General features: G+C 45.8%; 1 non-coding gene across 1 annotated transcript; it reads right to left on the bottom strand.

Annotated features, from left to right (window-relative positions):
• Positions 1 to 4,948: 4,948 nt before the first annotated feature.
• Positions 4,949 to 5,055, bottom strand: LOC111521391. The gene has a single exon (XR_002724933.1). It is a non-coding gene; the product is annotated as a U6 spliceosomal RNA (small nuclear RNA).
• Positions 5,056 to 19,945: the final 14,890 nt, after the last annotated feature.

The raw sequence follows: 19,945 nt of genomic DNA, 5'->3' as shown, positions 1-19,945 counted from the left end.
TCCAGACTGAGTCAAGAAAGAAGGCTTGGCTCTATCCTGTTTACCAGAATCTCATCTAGAATGAAATGATTAAGAAAGGTAAAAAATAAAGGTCTGGGCAAAAGGATGTCGGGAAAAGTGCCTCAGCCCTAACCACAACCATAGAAGAGGGAGTGGAAATAGCAATATCAAAGTGGGACTGAGGCCCAAAGGCATTGAATGGGGTCAAGACAATGACACAACAAAAGCAAAATGAAGCATAGAAATAAGCATCATTTACTGAACTCTTGCTGTGTACATAGTACTTGGGAGTTCAAGGAATGATGCCATGTCGTCCCCACTATAGCCCCGTAAGGTAGATAATATCGTTATGCCCATTTTACAGATGCATAAATCAAGGCCTAGAGACTTTAAGCAGCTTGTTCAAGGCTTCCACTCTGAAGCCCGCACTCTTGACCAGCACACTCTTCCTTACCCCTTACTTCGTGAGAGCAAGAACAGCATTCTACCCAGGGCTGGCACTGCTGTGGAGCCTATTGCACCTTTATGATGTGGACTTTTGGGGATATAACCCACTTGAACACCTCTAACAATTTTTTAAATATACCAGATTGACTTGTTTTCGACGGAATGATTCCATCTATTGATCAAAGCCACTCTACCGCCTGCATCTTTTACTCCCGTCAAGCCTCTTCTCAACACGCTCATGCCTTGCCTCCTCTGCCTTCCTCTGGATGCATTAAGATGATTTGGGTCCATGTCCGTAAACCTTGATGGTCGGAAGCAATAGTTTTTTTTTCCTTCATGTGGGAGTCACGAGTGCTTCTGGCCTCATCATGATTTCCATACATCAAAAACACCTACAAGGAAGTAGAGGTTCGATATGATTAAAGTAATCTGGTTCATAGGCGTTGGCACCAAGGTAATGAGGAAGTAATTCGATTAATTAACAGTAAAATGTAATTAAGGGGAAGGGATTTTGCAGTAGTTCTTCCACAGCTCAGTTTAGCCGAGATGACATATTAGACTAGACTTCCGTTTCTGGTACCAGCGTGTGAAGCTGAAATAAACTCAGCATTCTCTACGTTCCATGGTATTTCATACCTCAGAGGTTATCTTACCTAATACTTGTCAATATATTAGATGTGTCATCCCAAATAAGCAAGAGCCATTGGCTGGGGACCCCATAGCCATCTTACCGTAGATTTAAAGAACAACGGCCAATGTAAACAATATTTAATGTGCCTGACTGATACCTAATTATCTTGATATTGAATTATCAGTAAAACCTGAAAGGTTTTAAATATCTGATATTGATAAGAAAGTCATTGTCACTGAGCATTTACTTACTACTTGCCCCAATTTCAGTTAATTACATGACAGTGAGATTGATTGCTTATGAAATCTTTAGTCCTCGTCTCACAATTAATTGATATCTAACCAATATAGGTCATCTTGTTAAATTCCCATTAGGGTATTTGCAGGGAGGTGGGATTGGAGGCCTTCCTTCTAGCAGTGTTGCTTTCTTGTATCCTGCGGTGCTTTCGGGAGGTACCTAGCCTAAGACTGGAGGCCAATGAAGAATTACAGAGGTTCTCAAACTGGACTGCATATTAGATAATCACCTGGAGAGCTTTTAAAAATGCACATGCCAAGGTCACACACCCCTCCCTCAAACAATTAAATCAGATTATCTGGGAGTGGAACCCAGGGCTCAGTATGATTTTAAACTCCTAGAATGATTTCACTGTGTATCCACATTGGCAGCTAGGGGTGAGTTAGACTTGAGGTATGAGCTGGACATCAGCCCCCTGCAGTAATTGGCTTTGATGCAGGGCGTGCAAGGCCCCTCTCCTGTCCCGTAAAGCCTGGTGGTCAGCCACGAGCCATGGCCCGTGTTCTTAGCAATGGAGCTCTGCTCAGCCCTGCCCTGTCCCACGGTCTCCATACAGTGTCTTGTGGTTGTCTTGCAGCGTCCACCCTTGAAGGAAGACTCCTCCTCTCCTGGCCAGCCACACCGGTCCGAGCTTGGTTTGGGGTCCTTCTCTCTTCCTCTTCCCCTCACCCCTCCTTTCCATGCCATCTTCCTTATTGTCTGTCTTTTTTTTTTGAGACGGAGTCTGCCTCTGCTGCCCAGACTAGAGTGCAGTGGCCGGATCTCAGCTCACTGCAAGCTCCGCCTCCTGGGTTTAGGCCATTCTCCTGCCTCAGCCTCCCGAGTAGCTGGGACTACAGGCGCCCGCCACCTTGCCCGGCTAGATTTTTGTATTTTTTAGTAGAGACGGGGTTTCACCGTGTTAGCCAGGATGGTCTCGATCTCCTGACCTCGTGATCCGCCCGTCTCGGCCTCCCAAAGTGCTGGGATTACAGGCTTGAGCCACTGCGCCCGGCCTATTCTCTGTCTTAATTGTGAACCTGTGACTTGGTTCTTCAGCCAGCGTGGTCTTGCTGGAGGGTTTCCTCTCCCACAGCATGGGGCCAGTTACGCTGGCTGGGGAGGTGATTCAGCTCCATAGCCAGAGGGGACTGTGACTTCTTGGTCGTTGCTGAATATACAGTGCCTAGGAGAATGGGCTTCTTGTTGAATGAGCAAAGCTTTTGAGAATTGAACCAGAGTCTACAAAGGGCTCACGTGCTGAGGACCGTGGGTCTGCAGTCACCTGTCACATGGACTTAGGAGAAAGGAGCGGCACTGCTTTGCTGGGAAACTGTCAGAAGTTTATTTTGCTGATGAATGGAGCAAAATTATTCCCGAGGAGCAGCATAGATTGAGAGATACGGTGAGGGGTGGGGGTCGGGGGCACAGGAGCGCCTTGTGCCTGGGGGGTGTGGGAATGGGTGTAAGGGGGGATGAGGGGGGAATGTGGTGCTGGGGGTGTGTGCTGGTGAGGACTTGTGGACGTTGTGCATGCATGTGTGAGGAGGCCCACAGTGCAGACATAGCATCACTTCCATAGGCATTAGAGAGGACACACTGCATGACGCATTTCTAGAAAATTCTAGATAATGAAAACCAATCTACAGTGACAGACAGTAGAAGAGTGGCTGCCCAGGGATGGCAACATGAGCAAGAGATTATCAAGGGCCCAAGAAAACGTTTGTGGCTGATAGATGTGTTCATTATCTTGATTATAGTGATGATTCTATGAGTATGCACACACATCGCAACTCATCAAACTATACACCTGTGAAGTTGAGGATCCGTCAATTATATTTCAATGAAACTAAAAAGAAAAGGAAAATGTGGTTAAACAAAGGGAACAAGGCTTCTGAAATCTATCTGGGTTCTCACCTTGGCTTCCCTACTTCCTAGCTGGGATCTCTTTGAGGAAGTTACTTAAGATCTCAGTGCCTCTGTTTCTTCATCTGTAAAACGGGAATAATAACTTGCTTATCTCGGACAGTTGCACAACCGAGTAAGATAGTAACTGAGACAAAAGGATGCAAAGTCCTCATCGCGGTACCTGGCACATTTTCACTGCCCAGTGATTGGCACCGGCTGTGATGACTGTTTGTGGGCCTGCCTGGCGTGTGCACCTATGTTTATGTGAACATGGCTGTGCATTTCTGCATCTGTATCCATGCCTGTTTATGTCTGCGGGAGTGTGGGGCATGAATCCGTGTGTCTGTGTCTGTGAGGGAGTGAAGGGGGCTGAGGATTCGTTCTGGGTGTAGGCAGTGAGTTCAGGCATGAATCTTTTCTTCTCCACCTACCATAACCTCCTCCTCTTCCTCCTCCACCACCGCCAGACCACATGGGTTTTGCTTTTTTTTTTTTTTTTTTTTTTAAGACGGAGTCTCGCTCTCTCACCCAGGCTGGAGTGCAGTGGCACGATCTCAGCTCACTGCAACCTCTGCCTCCCGGGTTCAAGCAATTCTCCTGCCTCAGCATCCCAAGTAGCTGGGATTACAGGCACCCGCCACCACACCTGGCTAATTTTTGTATTTTTAGTAGAGACGGGGTTTCACCACACTGGTCAGGCTGGTCTTGAACTCCTGACCTCATGATCTGCCCACCTCGGCCTCCCAAAGTGCTGGGACTACAGGCATGAGAAACAGCACCCGGCCTTTTTTTCTTTTTTTTTTTCCTTTTTTAACAGTTATTAAACTGCTACATTTACTGACTCATTCAGTCTTTTATCATATCCAATAACACAGTGCGTTTTGGAAATCACATCGCCTCGGTTCCTTCATGGCTTCTGCAAATCAAATTTATTTTACCATTGAAAATGTCAAAAAGATTCAGCCAAAGGAGACCTGGAGCTTTCTGGGGTGCAGAACCCTGAAGCTGGCTCTCAGGCTGCCATGAAGGAGGCTAAAGTGCCTCTTTTCCATGTGGATTCCATTTATGTGAATTTCTTTAAAGCTGGGAGGGATTTGGAACTCCTCCTGGGAGAATAGAACTTTCAGACCTCCCTGAAGCAGGCTCACATGGGAGGAGAGAATTAGTGGCAGCTTAGTGGGTGAACATGGTATCACCAGTTTGCACTGCCCTGAGCTGGGAGCAGGGTAAGAGGAGCCTTGGAGTCCTGGCCCTCGGGGAGGTCACTGGTGAGCAGGACAGTGACCCAGGGCGGCCCTGGAGCTCAAGGGACAGCTCCCCAGGCCCGGTCTGCACACCCTGAGCAATGATTCAAGGATAGTGTTCACAGGGTGGACTTCTGGTCCTGACTGCTCTGGAGTTGAGTCCCAGCTCTGCCACTCACCAGCTGGGCAACCTTGGTTAGGTCACTTTACTTCTCTGAGAGTGTCATGTAACATGGAGATCAGGGACTCTTAGTGCATGGCCCCCACTTCCAGGTTCTCCATCGTTTATGCTGAGTCTGAATTGGAATCTAGACCTAGTTGGGGGATTTGGGTATCTTTTTTGTTGTTTATTATTGACACATAATAGTTGTATGTGTTTGTGGGGTACAGTGTGATGTTTCAATGTATGCATTATATAATGACTAAAGCATGGTAGTTTAAAAAAAATATGGAAAGCTTCACAAACTTTCGTGTCAATCTTAAGCAGGGGCCAGGCTAATCTTCTCAGTATTATTCCAATTTCAGCCTATGTGCTGCTGAAAGGAGCACTCAAGTGTCTTTATGAAAAGGATCGTAGGTGTACAAGGTCACATGTCTCAGGTCTCGGGGTGTTGATTTCTTGATTTCAGAGGAGAGAGACATCTATATAGGGAGGCTAAAGCTTGCAATACCTCTATTGAGCACCTACTGTGTGCCAGGGCCTGTCGTGTCCCTGGGGATGCAAGCCGTAGACGGGTTGTGCCCCTAATTTCCAGGAATCACCTCTGATTGGGGACATGGCTGTGGTGACACTTCTGGGACTCCAGGCTCTGTGTTAGGAAGTGGGATAGAGCATGAGGCAGGAGCAGCTGGGTTCTGATAGAAGGGATCCTGCGGGAGTGTTTCCTGAGATGGGCCCTGGTGAATGAAACACAGGTGCCTACAGTAGTGAGTAATAGAGGCAGGGGTGTAACTGGAACGCAAGGTGGTAGGTTGGGAACAGGAGAGATGAGGTTGAGATGTCAATTAGAGCCGGCTCACAATGAATGGTCCTGGTGTCAAATGAAGAGGTGGGCTTTATCCTGGAAGGATACTTGTGTTTCTAGCACGGTGTGTCTGGAGTCCCCAGGACCACCTCCTTGTGCAATGATTGGCCCGGAGTGCTCGTGGGACTCAGCCTGCGGTCACACTCATGGCTATGACTCATCAGAGCAAAATTATACATAGGAAGGCCAGCAAAGGGAAAAGGCTCCTGGGTGAAGTCTGGGGAAGACCAGGCACAAGCTTCCAAGGGTCCTCTCCCAAAGAAGCCACACAAATCATGCACAGTTGCCTCAGTCACAGGTCAGGACAACAGTGTGAAATGCTGTCTCTCAGAGGAGCTCATTGGACACTCAGTGCCCAGAGATTTTATTGAGGGGATGTTCACATAGACACCCTTGATCTAATGCTTACTAAATTTCCAGACTCCCAGAGGGAAAGCAAGTGTTTAGCTTAAACCACGCCGTTTGCACAAACATTTTAGGCGGAGTAAGCCGCTCACATCAGTTAGGATGGGGACCCTTCTCTCATCTACATTCCCAGACACCAGCCAAGGACTAGCTTGCAACAGGCCTTTTTTAGAATGCCAGTGCCTCACGCCTGCAATCCTAGCACTTTGGGAGACTGAGGTGAGCAGATTGCCTGAGCTCAGGAGTTCGAGACCAGCCTGGGCAACACCGTGAAACAACATCTCTACTAAAATACAAAAAATTAGCCAGGTATGGCGGCAGGCGCCTGTAGTCCCAGCTCTTTGGGAGGCTGAGACAGGAAAATCGCTTGAACCTGGGAGGCAGAGGTTTCAGTGAGCCGAGATGGTGCCACTGCACTCCAGCCTAGGCAACAAGAGCGAGACTGTGCCCCCGCCAAAAAAAGAATGGTAACGCCGACTCTTTTCTGCACACAGGGGCACTAACACAGTGAGGCCTGCCTGGAAACCCATGTGAAAGGTGGATCGGTGGTGGAGCCAGGACAAACTGGAGGCAGGGAGGTCAATGAGGAAGCCTAACAAGAGTCTTCTAGAGAGAAGATGAGGCCTGACCTAGGGCAGCTGTCTTTGTTAGGTTTTTGGTTGTACGACCCCATGTCAGAGTGGCTCAGGAAAATCAAGGAGTATTTAGTACATGGATTCAGGCATGTTGCAGAACTAACTCAAAGGCAAAAATCCCACCGCACCCTCAGGAGATCAGATTTGGCATTTGTACCACCGCTGCAGAAAGGATGGGCTTCTCTTGGTTTTCTCTCCCTGGGACCACCGGGTTTCTCTTTTGGCTTCTCTCTGAGCATCCTCTGCAGTCCCCTTTCTCTGCAGATTGACTTTCTTTATGTTTTGACACAGTGGCTGCCGGACAGAAAAGCTTGATCCCTCTTGTATTTACACATTCTCTCTTCCTGAGAGCATCTGGGATTCACACCAGCATCTCTCAAGGGCTATTACAATTTCTTGCGAGAGAGAATCTGACTGATGTGCAATGGATTAGGCATCCTCTTGCTCCAAATTAGCTGATACCAGGGACTGAGAATCACATAGTGTTAGCATGGTTGTCCCATGAGTTGGGACAGGAGCTGAGAAAGAAAGTGGTCTCAGGGTTCCTGGCTACCAGGCGGTGATCAGTCATTTGAGATAAATCTGACGCATCATTCATTTGAGATAAATCCGACGCATCTGAGTTCAGTGAGAGAGATAAAGAAAGAAACTGAAAAATTGGGAGGGTGTGAATCTGACATCGTATCAGTAGGTAAATTTTAGAAAAACTTTCTTCGGCAATGATCATAAAATCAATGGTAGTTATAACTTTTGTTTTTTTGAAACGGAGTTTGGCTCTTGTCACCCAGGCTGGAATGCAGTGGTGTGATCTTGGCTCACTGCAACCTCCGCCTCCTGGGTTCAAGCGATTCTCCTGCCTCAGGTGTAAGAGTAGCTGGGACTATAGGTGCGTGCCACCGTGCCAGACTAATTTTTGTATTTTTAGTACAGACGGGGTTTCACTATGTTGGTCAGGATGGTCTCGACCTCCTGATCTCGTGATCTGCCCACCTGAGCCTCCCAAAGTGCTGGGATTACAGGCGTGAGCCACCACATCCGGCAGCTAGTTATAACTTTGACAGCAGGTTCTGCTCTCCCGTGGAATTCATTCTGCTCCTTCTGTTCTGGGAGTTCTGAGAATGAAGTGAGAGGTCAGGAATACACGAGCCATTCCCCTCACCCTCACTATATAACACTTACTAATGGGTATTTTACTAGGGACAGTGAGGCAAAGAAGTTGGATGGTTTCTGCAAGTTCACACAGTGTGTCCTTAGAATCACACAGAATCTCTCATTCATTTTTTCTGCAAACATTTACAGAGTCCCTAATGGGAGAGTGTTGATCTTTGGGGCAGGTGCACAGAGATGAGCAAATGCGCTCTCTACTTTGGAGAGTTTAATCTTAAAGACCCAAGTGTGAACATTCGAGCTGATGAATATCTCATTATCCTGCTTGGATCATTATACATTGTATGCGGGTATCAGAATATCACATATACCCCCAAAATACATACAACAATTCTATGCAAATAAAAAATTATATGAAAAAGACACAGGTGTGTAAATGGTACATGATTAGTGACATAACAGAGGAGAATCAGGGATTGTGAGTTGCAAGCAACATCAATGAACTTTGGGTAACTTAAGCAAGAAAAGGAGGAATTCACTGGAAGTATGTGGAGTGACTCATAGAATTAAAGATACACTGCAGCACCAGGCTTTGGAAAGCTCAGGAAAGTGAGTTGTCCAAGGATCCAGTGAGCAGGAAAGGATGGGCGGTTTCTTCAGGACTCCAGTTTCAGGAGCAACATCACCCCGGTCATTTTCCGTCTTGGATCACTTGCTGGCAATTTAAAGCCCTGCAAGATAATCTGATTGGTCTAATGGGGACCATCCCCTAGCTTTTTCAGGGTCTCTCGGCTGATGGCACCACCAAAGCTATATCCATAGGAAAAGGAATAGCCCCCTATAGAGATCTGCATCCTGTAACTAGGACAAGGCAAGGAGAGATGCTGGGAAGGACCGGTCAAGACTCATCATTGGCTCCAGTATCAGCACTCTTCCATATTAATTGAGTTTGTTTTTTTTGTTTGTTTGTTTGTTTGTTGAGACAGAGTTTTGCTCTCATCACCCAGGCTGGAGTGCAGTGGTGCAATCTCGGCTCACTGCAACTCCCGCCTCCCAGGTTTAAGCGATTCTCCTGCCTCAGCCTCCCAAGTAGCTGGGATTACAGGTGCCCACCACCATGCCCGGCTAATTTTTGTATTTTTAGTAGAGATGGGGTTTCACCATGTTGGCCAGGCTGGTCTCAAACTCCTGACCTCAGGTGATCCACCCGCCTCGGCCTCCCGGAGTGCTGGGATTACGGGCGTGAGCCACCACTGCTCCTGGCCACTAGTTGAATTTTCTAGATGGGCCTATGACCAAACATTACATTGCCCTGCATTCCTTGCAGGTAGGCATGCCTGTGTCACTAAGTCCTGGCCAGTGTAATTGAAGTAGAGTGCCATGTGGCAGTTTCTGAAAATTTTTCTTAAAAGGGAGCAGAATCCTTTGTCACCTCCTCTTTGATTCCTGCCCACTCCATCCTATGGCATTGGATATGCTCTGATGGTTGAAGTTCCAGCCACCATCTTGTGCTAAGAGCCCGAGAACCACGCCCCAGGGAGAACTGAAGAAAAAGGCCAGAGTAGCCTGGATTCCAGAAGATTGTGTAGTTGCCTCCCAACCCTGGGCTTTTATGTGGAGGGATAACTACACTTCTATTCTGCTTAAGCCATGGTCGTTTGAGGGACTCTGTTACTTGCAGCTGAACCAAATCCTAAGAGATTCAGCAGGCAAAACTCTAGATGCCTGCAACAAGAGGTCGTTACAATTTGCTGCTGGAACCCAGAAGAGAATGAGATAAAATCTACTTGGAAAAGGTCAGGGAAGGTTTCATAGAGGAGGTGACATTTGAGCAAGGTCTATGAAGGAACTGGGTGCTCCAGGCTGGGAGGGAAGGATGGCAGGTCCTACTCATCTTCCTTCACTCCCTCGAGACCTGGTGCATGAATTTGAGAGTCACTCGCTTCTGGCTCTGTGTGATGTTCTCACAGTCTCCATGACTAAAGACCACATTGTGGGGTCCTGGAGAAATCAAGCAATTTGCCGAAAATGGAGGGAAATTTGGGCTCAGTGACATCTCAGTTCTTCTGGGAGGAAGCCAGTTTCCAATTGCATCTCCAGAAATCTGACAGAGTAGATGTCTCAGTGGGATTGAGTGTGTACATGTGTTTGTGTATACACCCCTGGGTGTGTGTGTGTGTGTGCACGTGTGTGTAATCGGAGAGCACTCTGGAAGTGTACCTTCAGCCTAATCTTTATTTGCCAAAACCCAGATCAATATTTTTTTTTACCAGTTAATTTAATTTCTCTTAGGCGAGAAGACATTACACTCAATACCTCTTTGGCAGTTTCTGACAGTAAGAAGCTGTGCCAGGGCTAGTCCCCATGGCTAGCAGCTTCGTTCCCATTGTCTTGGGACCCATGTAACTGCTGACAGAAGGGTCACAATGTATGTGAAGAAGTTGGGTGAGGCTGTGGGCACGGGGCTGGCTGGAGACCAGTCCATCTGCACTGGGAGGGAGTCATCTGGTTCCAAACCAGTTCCGTCCTTGTCTACTCCTCATGAATCCTTGGCTTGGTCTCCATCAGCCTCTTCCAGGACTGTGAGTAGCCAGGACAAGTCTGAGAACCTTAGAGTAACCACACTCCATGCCTTGGGCATACAAGCCAAGCCACTAGCAGATTCCTCTGAACATATTTCTAGCTCTAGGTTCAACCTTTCATCTCTTAGGATGAAAGGAATGGCTGAGACTAGACCTGCTTGGGTGAAGGCTTCTTTTATTGGGCTGAAATGGGAAGTATATGAGGCTTCCTTGCAATAAAAGGAGCCCTTCCTGTAGCTGCTCGGAGTATCTGACAGGCAGACCTGGCTGGGTCTGGGCTCGAAAGGAGACACAGTCAGAAATGAAGCTCACGACACTATTTTCCGGGCACTCTAAGGACCCATTTCATGATTTCAACTCAATTCAACCAGGATTTGAAAACTTCCACTCTCAGACTACAGTCAGACTACTATCGCATCCCACCTGACCCATAGCTCATGACTGCCAGCCAGAGACCACCAGAAACACACAGGTAGCTTAACAACGTTGGGTTTAATACACAAGCTGAAACAAGGGAGAAGATCCACTACAGGAAACTATGAAGCATCCCAGTAAGGGAGGGTTGAAGAGGACTTACAGGAACCGAGCTTGTATTAGGTGACAGCAGACAGAGTTGAACGGAGTGGAGCTTTGCTCTGGATTGGATGCTGGTGAAGGTAATTCTGTATTTGGTATCTAATAATTATTTTCTATATGGTGAGGAGAATAGAAAGAGACAAAGGCTGTGATGGTTAAAGACCTAGCGGTCCCTCATGGCAGCCCAGATTAGGAGATATTTGGTGATTTTCAGGCACCTCTGGGTAAGTTTCATGTTGTCTGTGTTCAAACACGATTATGAGGGGTCTGGATTGGGTCTTAAGGCATCGCAGTCCCAGAGTCTCCATGTCCAATGTTGATGTCCTTCAAAATTGCCCATGTTCAACAGTAGAGCACCAAGGCCTAACTAAGCATGCCAGCCCAACTCTCGGCTGCTGGGGCACTTCCCTCTTTCCTACCCAGGAAGCATTCCCGGATGTTTCCTTTTGTCCACTCTGTGCCATGGCCTGTGCACTGGGAGTCCAGAGAGGAAACAGCCATAGTTCCACCTCAGGGAAGCTCTCATCTTAGAATGGGGACAGGCTTGTCACTAATTGTGGTAATATTCTCAATTCATAAACTCAGCTGAGCAAAACAAATTAGACTTTATTTTTCTATAATTCAACCTAATTTCTGTCTCAAGTGTCCCATTCAGCTGGGATAGAAACTTATTTTCAGTTGCTATGGTCTGAATATTTGTGTTCATATGTTGAAATCCTCACCCCCAAGATGATAGTATGAAGAGGCGGGTCCTTTGGGAGGTGATTAGGTCAGGAGGGTGGAGCCCTCATGAATGGAATTAGTGCCCTGATAAAAAAGGCTGCAGGGAGATCCCTTGCACCTCCTACCATGTGAGGACATAGTGAGAAGGCATCATCTATTGACCAGGAAGGAGGCCCTCACCATCCAGTGAGGACACAGTGAAAAGGCATCATCTACTGAAAAGGCATCATCTATTGTCCAGGAAACAGGCCCTCACCACACGTTGAATCTGCTGTTGCCTTGATCTTGAACTTCCCAGGCTTCAGAATCATGAGAAATAAAATTCAGTTTATGGTATTTGGTTATAACTGCCTGAATGAGTTAAGAAATCTGTCATTGTCTCCCTGTCTGTCTTCATGGCTGTATCTGCATGTTCAGGAGGCTGATATAGTGGAAGGGATGTGTCAACAATTTAAAATAAAAATTCTAGGTGATGTTACCAAGGTGGGGTGGGGGAAAAATGGGTGGATGGTTAGAAGAAGTAAAACTATGCTAAGGTTTCATCTCAGTCATCCAGAGGAATGTATTTACAGATTTATGCTGGGAGTTGCTTAAAAAACGTGTGTTTGCTAATAAAGTTACAGAAAATGTAATTTTAACTCCAGCACAGGAAAAATATCATATCTGCAATAACAACAAAAAAAACTTGATCAACCCCGTGAAAAACAAGGAAAGGAAAATAAAGAAAAAATAGAAAGTTAGGAAAACAAAATAAAACAGCAGAAATAAATACAAATACATTATCTATTACAATAATGCAAACTTATTAAACTTACCAATTAAAAGGGATTCTTAAGTTTGATTTTTTGAAAAATGGTTGCTACTTAAGGGCATCTGTGTAACTATTTATGTAAGAGCAGCTCATGAGCTATTTGGAAGTAAAGGAGCTAAAACTAAATGACACCAAAATATTACAAATAAAGGGATGAATAGCAATAACAGACCTGCAAAAGAAATGTAGTCAGGCATCACTTAAAACCTGGCATACACTCTGAGAAATGTGCCATTAAGCAGTTTCGTTGTGTGAATGTCAGAGCGTGAACTTTACAGAAATCTGGATAGTATAGCCTATTACATACCGAGGCTGTAGCATATATAGCCTGTTAACCCTAGGCTACAAACCTGGACACCACAGCAGCGTACTGAACACCGTCAGCAATTGTACCACAATAGTAAGCATTTGTGCATCTACACATAGAAAAGAGACAGTAAAAGTATGACATAAAAGATTATTTAAAAATGACACTTCTGGCAGGGCGCGGTGGCTCACGCCTGTAATCCCAGCATTTTGGAAGGCTGAGGTGGGCAGATCACGAGGTCAGGAGATCGAGATCATCCTGGCTAGCATGGTGAAACCCCGTCTCTAGTGAAAATACAAAAAATTAGCCGGGCGTGGTGGCGGGCGCCTGTAGTCGCAGCTACTCGGGAGGCTGAGGTAGGAGAATGGCGTGAACCCAGGAGGTGGAGTTGGCAGTGAGCCGAGATCGTGCCACTGCACTGTAGCCTGGGCGACAGACCGAGATTCCGTCCCCCACCAAAAAAAAAAAAAAATGACACTGCTATACAGGAAATAAATTTCTATACCAACTGAATGGGCAGCTTGAAACAGAAATTAGGTTGAAGTATAGAAAAATTAAGTTTTATATTTTTGCACAGCTGAATTTGTGAACTGAGAATATTACCATGACTAGTGATGAGAATGTCCTCATTCTGAGAGAACAGCACTTACTATCAATGCAGGAGGTTTCAGGACTGGAACTTGCTCTGGGGGAGTCAATGTGTGAGTGGTGGGCATGAATGGGAAAGTCTAGGACATTCCTGTACACTACATAAATACTGTGCACTTAAACTACTCTCAAATTTATTTTAAAATATTTTTCTTCAATAATGAATTAACCATAGCTCATTGCAACATTTTTACTTTATAAGCTTTAATTTTTAAGAACAGGCACAGTGGCTCACACATGTACTCCCAGGACTTTGGGAGGCTGAGGCAGGCGGATCACCTGAGGTCAGGACTTTGAGACCAGCCTGGCCAACATGGTGAAACCCCATCTCTACTAAAAATACAAAAATTAGCCATGTGTGGGGGTGCACACCTGTCATCCTAGCTACTCGGGAGGCTGAGGCAGGAGAATCACTTGAACCTGGAAGCGGAGGTTGCAGTGAGCTGAGATCACACCACCCAACTCCATCCTGGGCAACGAGTGAAACTCTGTCTCTAAAATAAAATAAAATAAAATAAAAATAACAAAAAATTTTAATTTTTAGTTTCTGGCTCTTTTGTAATAACACTTAGCATTAAATATATATATCATTGTACAACTATAAAAATATTTTCTTTATATTCTTATGCTGTAAGATCTTTTCTATTTAAATTTTTTTTCTTTTTCTTTTTCCTTTTTAAACCTTTTTTTGTTTTTTTTTTTTTTTTTGAGACGGAGTCTCGCTCTGTCGCCCAGGCTGGAGTACAGTGGCACGATCTCGGCTCACTGCAAGCTCCGCCTCCCGGGTTTATGCCATTCTCCTGCCTCAGCCTCCCAAGTAGCTGGGACTACAGGCGCCCGTCACCTCGCCTGGCTAGTTTTTTTGTATTTTTTTAGTAGAGACGGGGTTTCACCGTGTTAGCCAGGATGGTCTCGATCTCCTGACCTCGTGATCCACCCGCCTCAGCCTCCCAAAGTGCTGGGATTACAGGCTTGAGCCACCGCGCCCGGCCTAAACTTTTTTTTTGTTAAAAACAAAGACACAAACACACACACTAGCCTAGGCCTACACAGGGTCAGGGTCATCAATATCACTGTCTTCCACCTCCACATCTTGTCCCACTGGAAGGTCTTCGGGGTAATAACACGCATGGAGCTGTCATCTCCTATGATAAGAACGCCTTCTTCTGGAAAACCTCCTGAAGGACCTGCCTAAGGCTGTTTTACAGTGAACTATTCTTTATAAGCAACAAAAGTACATTCTAAAATAACGATGAAAAATACAATATAGTAAGGATATAAACCAGTAATGCAGTCTTTTATCATCATTATCAAGTATTATGTGCTGTACCTAATGGTGTGTGTGCTATACTTTTATATAACTGGCAGCACAGTAGATTGATTTACACCAGCACCACCAAAAACACATGAGGAATGCATTGTCTATGCTGATGTGATGACGGCTATGACATCACTAGGCAATAGGAATGTTTCAGCTTCATTATAATCTTATGGGAACACCATCATATACGTGGTCCACCATTGACCAAAATGTCATTATGTGGTGCATGACTGTATTAACATCAGCCAAAACTGAACTTAAGATGGAAGGTAGTAAAAGTATTGGGGACAGGCATTGCATTGTATGAATCCATCAATACTAACCTTGAAATATACAAAGCAAAAACTGAAATAATTAGAGAGAAGAGTTGACAAATAAACAAATATAGTGGGCGATTTTTAGCAAATCTTTTCCAGAAGCTGAAGGATTAAAAATAATGTATAATTATGTCTGCATAAATATAAATTTAAACTTGACAAAGCGAGGATACACATTGAAAAATGGGCTATGCACAGACCACAAGAGAAGTATCAATAAATTCCAAAGAATCTTCATTACTTACAATTTCTCTCTCCAGTCTGCAATAAAATTAGTAATCAACAACAAAGAGATGTTCTAAGTGTATGTTTGGAAATTAAAAAGCACACATCTAAATTATCCAGGGGTTAAAAAAGAAAATCGTAACAGAAATTAACAAGTATTTCAAATTGAAAGTAATAAAGACATTACATATCTCAGCTTGTCTGAGGCAGTTTCACTGGTTCTTAGAGGAGTAATTTATAGTGTTGAATGCATTTATTAGGAAATTAGAACAGCTGTATGTAACCCACAATCCAAGCAATCAACTTAAGAATCTAGAAAAAGAATCAGAGAAACTAGAAAGAAGGGAATAATGAAGATAATGATAGAAATGAATAAACAATAAAACAAATAATAGAACAGCCACATAAAATAAAGACATCAGCAAAGCTAAATGTGGTTGCTTGGAAAGGCCAATGTTTTACCAATTTTGGTAACAGTCGTTCAGAAAAAGAGAGAGAAGGCATACATGAACAATATTCGAAAGAAAAAGAAAATGTCCACAGATAGACTAGAGATGTTTTACCATAAATGAGTGCTCTGAACGCCATGTGCCAATCTGTCTGAAACTCTGGGGAGCGCTTCTTTGATTCCATTTAGACCCCCGCAGGCCACGGCACAGAGCCTGGGACAGCGCAGGCCCCCAGCAGAGATGTGTTGACTGGCAGAGCAGAATTAAAACTCTGGAGAACAGCAGCCTTTCATTCTGTCAAGACTCCTTTTACAACTGCTCCATTCAGAATCATATCGGAACAAATGCCACGTGGTCAAATCCCATTTACTCAGTTGAGAAAAGGGATTCGACCACGTGGCATTTGTTTGGAAATGACTTATGGTGCTAGGGGAGTTTGATCAGAGAAGGTGAGGTCAGAAATCAGAAAGAAATGGTTACCAGGGCTCCAACGCAGGAGACTGTCAGTTGAAGACGGTGGAGAGAGGAAGCCACTAAGCGGGAGAAACAGCATTTGCCAAGGCAACGAGGTCAGGATGGGGACCGTTGGCCACTTATTACTTGTGTAGCTTCGGGCAAGTCCCTTAACAGATCTGAGCCCAGATGTCCTCATCATCAAGCTGAGGGTCATCCCAGTGCCAGCTTCATGGAATTACGAAGACGAAATAAGGTAAGGAATGTAAGGCTCCTGTTCTGGGGCCACTGGAGAGTCAGCACTCAATAAATGCAAGGGATGGGGGTGACAACGATGACGATGATTGGTTTCAGCAGTAGACTGGCGCAGGATGTGTGTGGTCAAAGAGGAATGTGAGAAGACAAAAGGAAAGACAGGTTCAAGTGAGACTGTGAAGGGTCATAAACGCCACCCCCAAAGGCAGACGTTATTCCAGGTATCCCAAGGAGTCATCAAAGGCTCGTTTGAGTTGGGACTTGCTATATAAAATGGGGCACAGCCCAGTGAAAGGGTAATGTACCTGAGAGTCCACTAGGGAGGGGGAAAGATGCCCATGGAAGGAAACTCACTGGGGGTCCTGGCCACACAGTATGTAATGGATCTTACCACCACCTAAATCTCCACTTTTAAAATTATTTTCATTCCCTGTATTTCAATTTCCCCAGCTGTGTGGCATGAGAGCTGTGTGTGTGTAGTGTGTGTGTGTGTGTGTGTTTAAATATTGGAAACCACTAAAAGCAGAAGAGTAGCTCTGCACAAAGTCACTCTACAGCCATGTTTCTCAGCATCCACCTATTCTCCAAACAAGAGCTTGGTAGAAGAATATTTATCTAACTTGGCTAATTAGAAAATATCTTTCTCTGCTTGGGTAGAAGGCTAGGAAGGGAGCATATCTGGTGCTCTCCAGCCTGTATGCTGTGGAGTTGGCTGGCCTTGCCTGCTTAGAAAAGCTCCAAAGGATGCAGCTGCTGCATTTAATTTCCCTATCACTCTGCCTCCCGAACACACAGGCACCCTCAGAGGATGCAGAGACCTGCAGTCCTGATGAGTCTTAATAAAATGTGCTACAGAAAGTCAATACCCTGTCGAGTGAGACCTGCCTGCTTCCTTCTGTTAAAATAACATTTTTAAAAAGCTAATTCATAGAAAAATATAGAAGCTGGTTGATAGTCAGTATTGCTGTATCCACTGATCCAGTCCTTTAGTACGCATTCCAGACTCTGCTGGCCTCCACATTTATACCTGGAACCTCTCTGGTACTTACCCCTTTCCTTTACCTGTGTCTCCCTCCATGCTTGATCAGATAGGGGCTGATGTATATATTTAACAAACATGTATGAGGCACTAACTATGATCCAGGTTCAATGCTGGGAACAAATTATCTATTGATGGGTAAGATACATTCTTAGCCCTCAAGAGTCCTGTGGGGAAGCAGGTAAACCAGAATGCAGGCAGTGTAATGTGTGTTCCAACTGGGGGATGTAGGAAGGGGAGCACTGGAGATACAGAACCTGAGTCTGTCAAGTAGAACCTAGGATGACTCCACCAAAAAGGTGGCATTTGAACCGAGGCTTGGTGGATGAGTGGCAGTTTTCTAGGTGGGCAAGATGGGGGAAAATATCCCAGGCATGATCCAAGGTAGAGGTGCATAGGATGCTAGTGTGATTGGGCAACTCCAAGAAGGCTGTAATAGGAAAAATACCCCACTGCTCAGCCAAGCATCTGCATGGGATTGGCCAGCCTGTAAAGACACCAGAGGATGTAGCCTGTGGATAGGAAGCATCCTTGCCAACATCATCATCACCAACACCTCCATCACCACCACCTCCATCATCATCACCACCACCTCCCTCACTACCACCTCCATCAACACCACCTCCATCGCCAGACCTCCATCACCATCACCACCACCTCCCTCACCACTACCTCCATCGCCACCACCTCCATCACCACCACCTCCTTGCCACCACCTCCATCGCCACCACCTCCATTGCCACCTCCTCCATTGCCACCACCTCCATTGCTTTCACCATCATCACCATCACTACCAACTCCATCACCACCACCTCCATCACCATCACCTCCATCACCATCACCTCCATCAGCACCACCTCCATCATCATCACCTCCGTCACCACCACATCCATCACCATCACCTCCATCACCACCACCTCCATCATCATCACCTCCGTCACCACCACCTCCATCAGCACCACCTCCATCAGCACCACCTCCATCATCATCACCTCCGTCACCACCACATCTGTCACCATCACCTCCATCAGCACCACCTCCATCAGCACCACCTCCATCACCATCACCTCCATCAGCACCACCTCCATCATCATCACCTCCGTCACCACCACATCCATCACCATCACCTCCATCACCATCACCTCCATCACCACCACCTCCATCAGCACCACCTCCATCATCATCACCTCCGTCACCATCACCTCCATCACCATCACCTCCATCACCATCACCTCCATCAGCATCACCTCCATCAGCACTTGTCTAGCAGGAGCCATTTTCTTTCTTGCCCTAAATTTCTGCCATGGCCCATTAAACATGAAAATAGGAATTTCAGTCCTCCTGGAAGTGTGGACACATCGTTTTTGCCCTTGTCTCCACCCCCCTGCTCACTCCTCCCTAGGGGAGAAGTGTCTTGACTGGCATGAGGTTCTGTTAAAGGATTGAGCACGAGTTACTGGGTTTCTCTGGATCATTCCTTCTTTTTGACCAGCCTGACTATGGCTGCAGGTGGTTTTCTTCCTCCCCCGTATGTGATAATCTCACCTGGGCAGTCATGGGTGGCTATATTCAATGTGAGTAGAAATCCAGGTTTTGTTCAGAAGTTTCAAGTAGCGTTTTCCAATCAAGTCTTACTAGGAAAAACAACACGAAACAAAAACTGTTTTGTTACCTGTTTCTTGTCTCTCTTACTCAATTGCTTCACAACCTGGAGGAGTAGATCTATTATTTATTGCCATATAATGCTGCATAAAATTACTACATATCCTCTGTAACCTACAAGCATTGCATTTGTTGCACGTGTATCTGGGGTCAGCTGCAGGAGGCCCGGCCGCTCTGCTGATCTAGGCTGGGCTCATTCAGGTGTCTGGCAGCTGGTGGGCTGTTGGCCCATCTAGAATGGCATTGGCTCTCCTTCATGTGAATCTCATTCTCTGTAGGCAAGCCCGGGCAAGTTCTCAGGGTTGTGGTGGAGGAGCAGAGAGGAAGCAGAAGCAAGCAAGATCTGCCAAGACCTAGGTGTGGAACGGCTTATCATCATTTCTCCTGCATTCTTTTAAATGCAGCAAGTTGCAAGACCTGTCCGAATTCAGTGAGAGAAAAGACTCATGCTCTTTAGGGAGAGGAACTTCAAAGCGCATGGATACAGAAGGGGTAAAGAGCTGAGATAATGGGCATGATTGCTATCTCAGAAACACAATCACTCTCACCACCATTATGAACTTGGCCTCACTACCACCAAGTGAGGTTGGTATCCTCACCTCCAACATGGACCCTCTGTCTGTGTGAAATTCGTCTTGTAATATGCACAGTTCTTTCTATCTGATGGATGTGAATATGGCTTACAAACTCTAAACCCAGGGTCTAATGTCAGGGATGAATCATTTCGTTGAGAGAGAAAGAGATGGCATCATTTTCAATGGGATCTCACTATGTTGCCCAGGCTTGTCTCAAACTCCTGACCTCAAGTCTTCCTCCTGCCTTGGCCTCCCAAAGTGTTGGGATTACAGGCATGAGCCATTGCACTCGGCCATCACTTTCATTTTCTACGTGAGAAAACT

The sequence above is a fragment of the Piliocolobus tephrosceles genome, chromosome 16, assembly GCF_002776525.5.
Source record: "Piliocolobus tephrosceles isolate RC106 chromosome 16, ASM277652v3, whole genome shotgun sequence".
Lineage (NCBI taxonomy): Eukaryota > Metazoa > Chordata > Mammalia > Primates > Cercopithecidae > Piliocolobus > Piliocolobus tephrosceles.
This window is presented reverse-complemented; position numbering and strand designations above follow the sequence as displayed.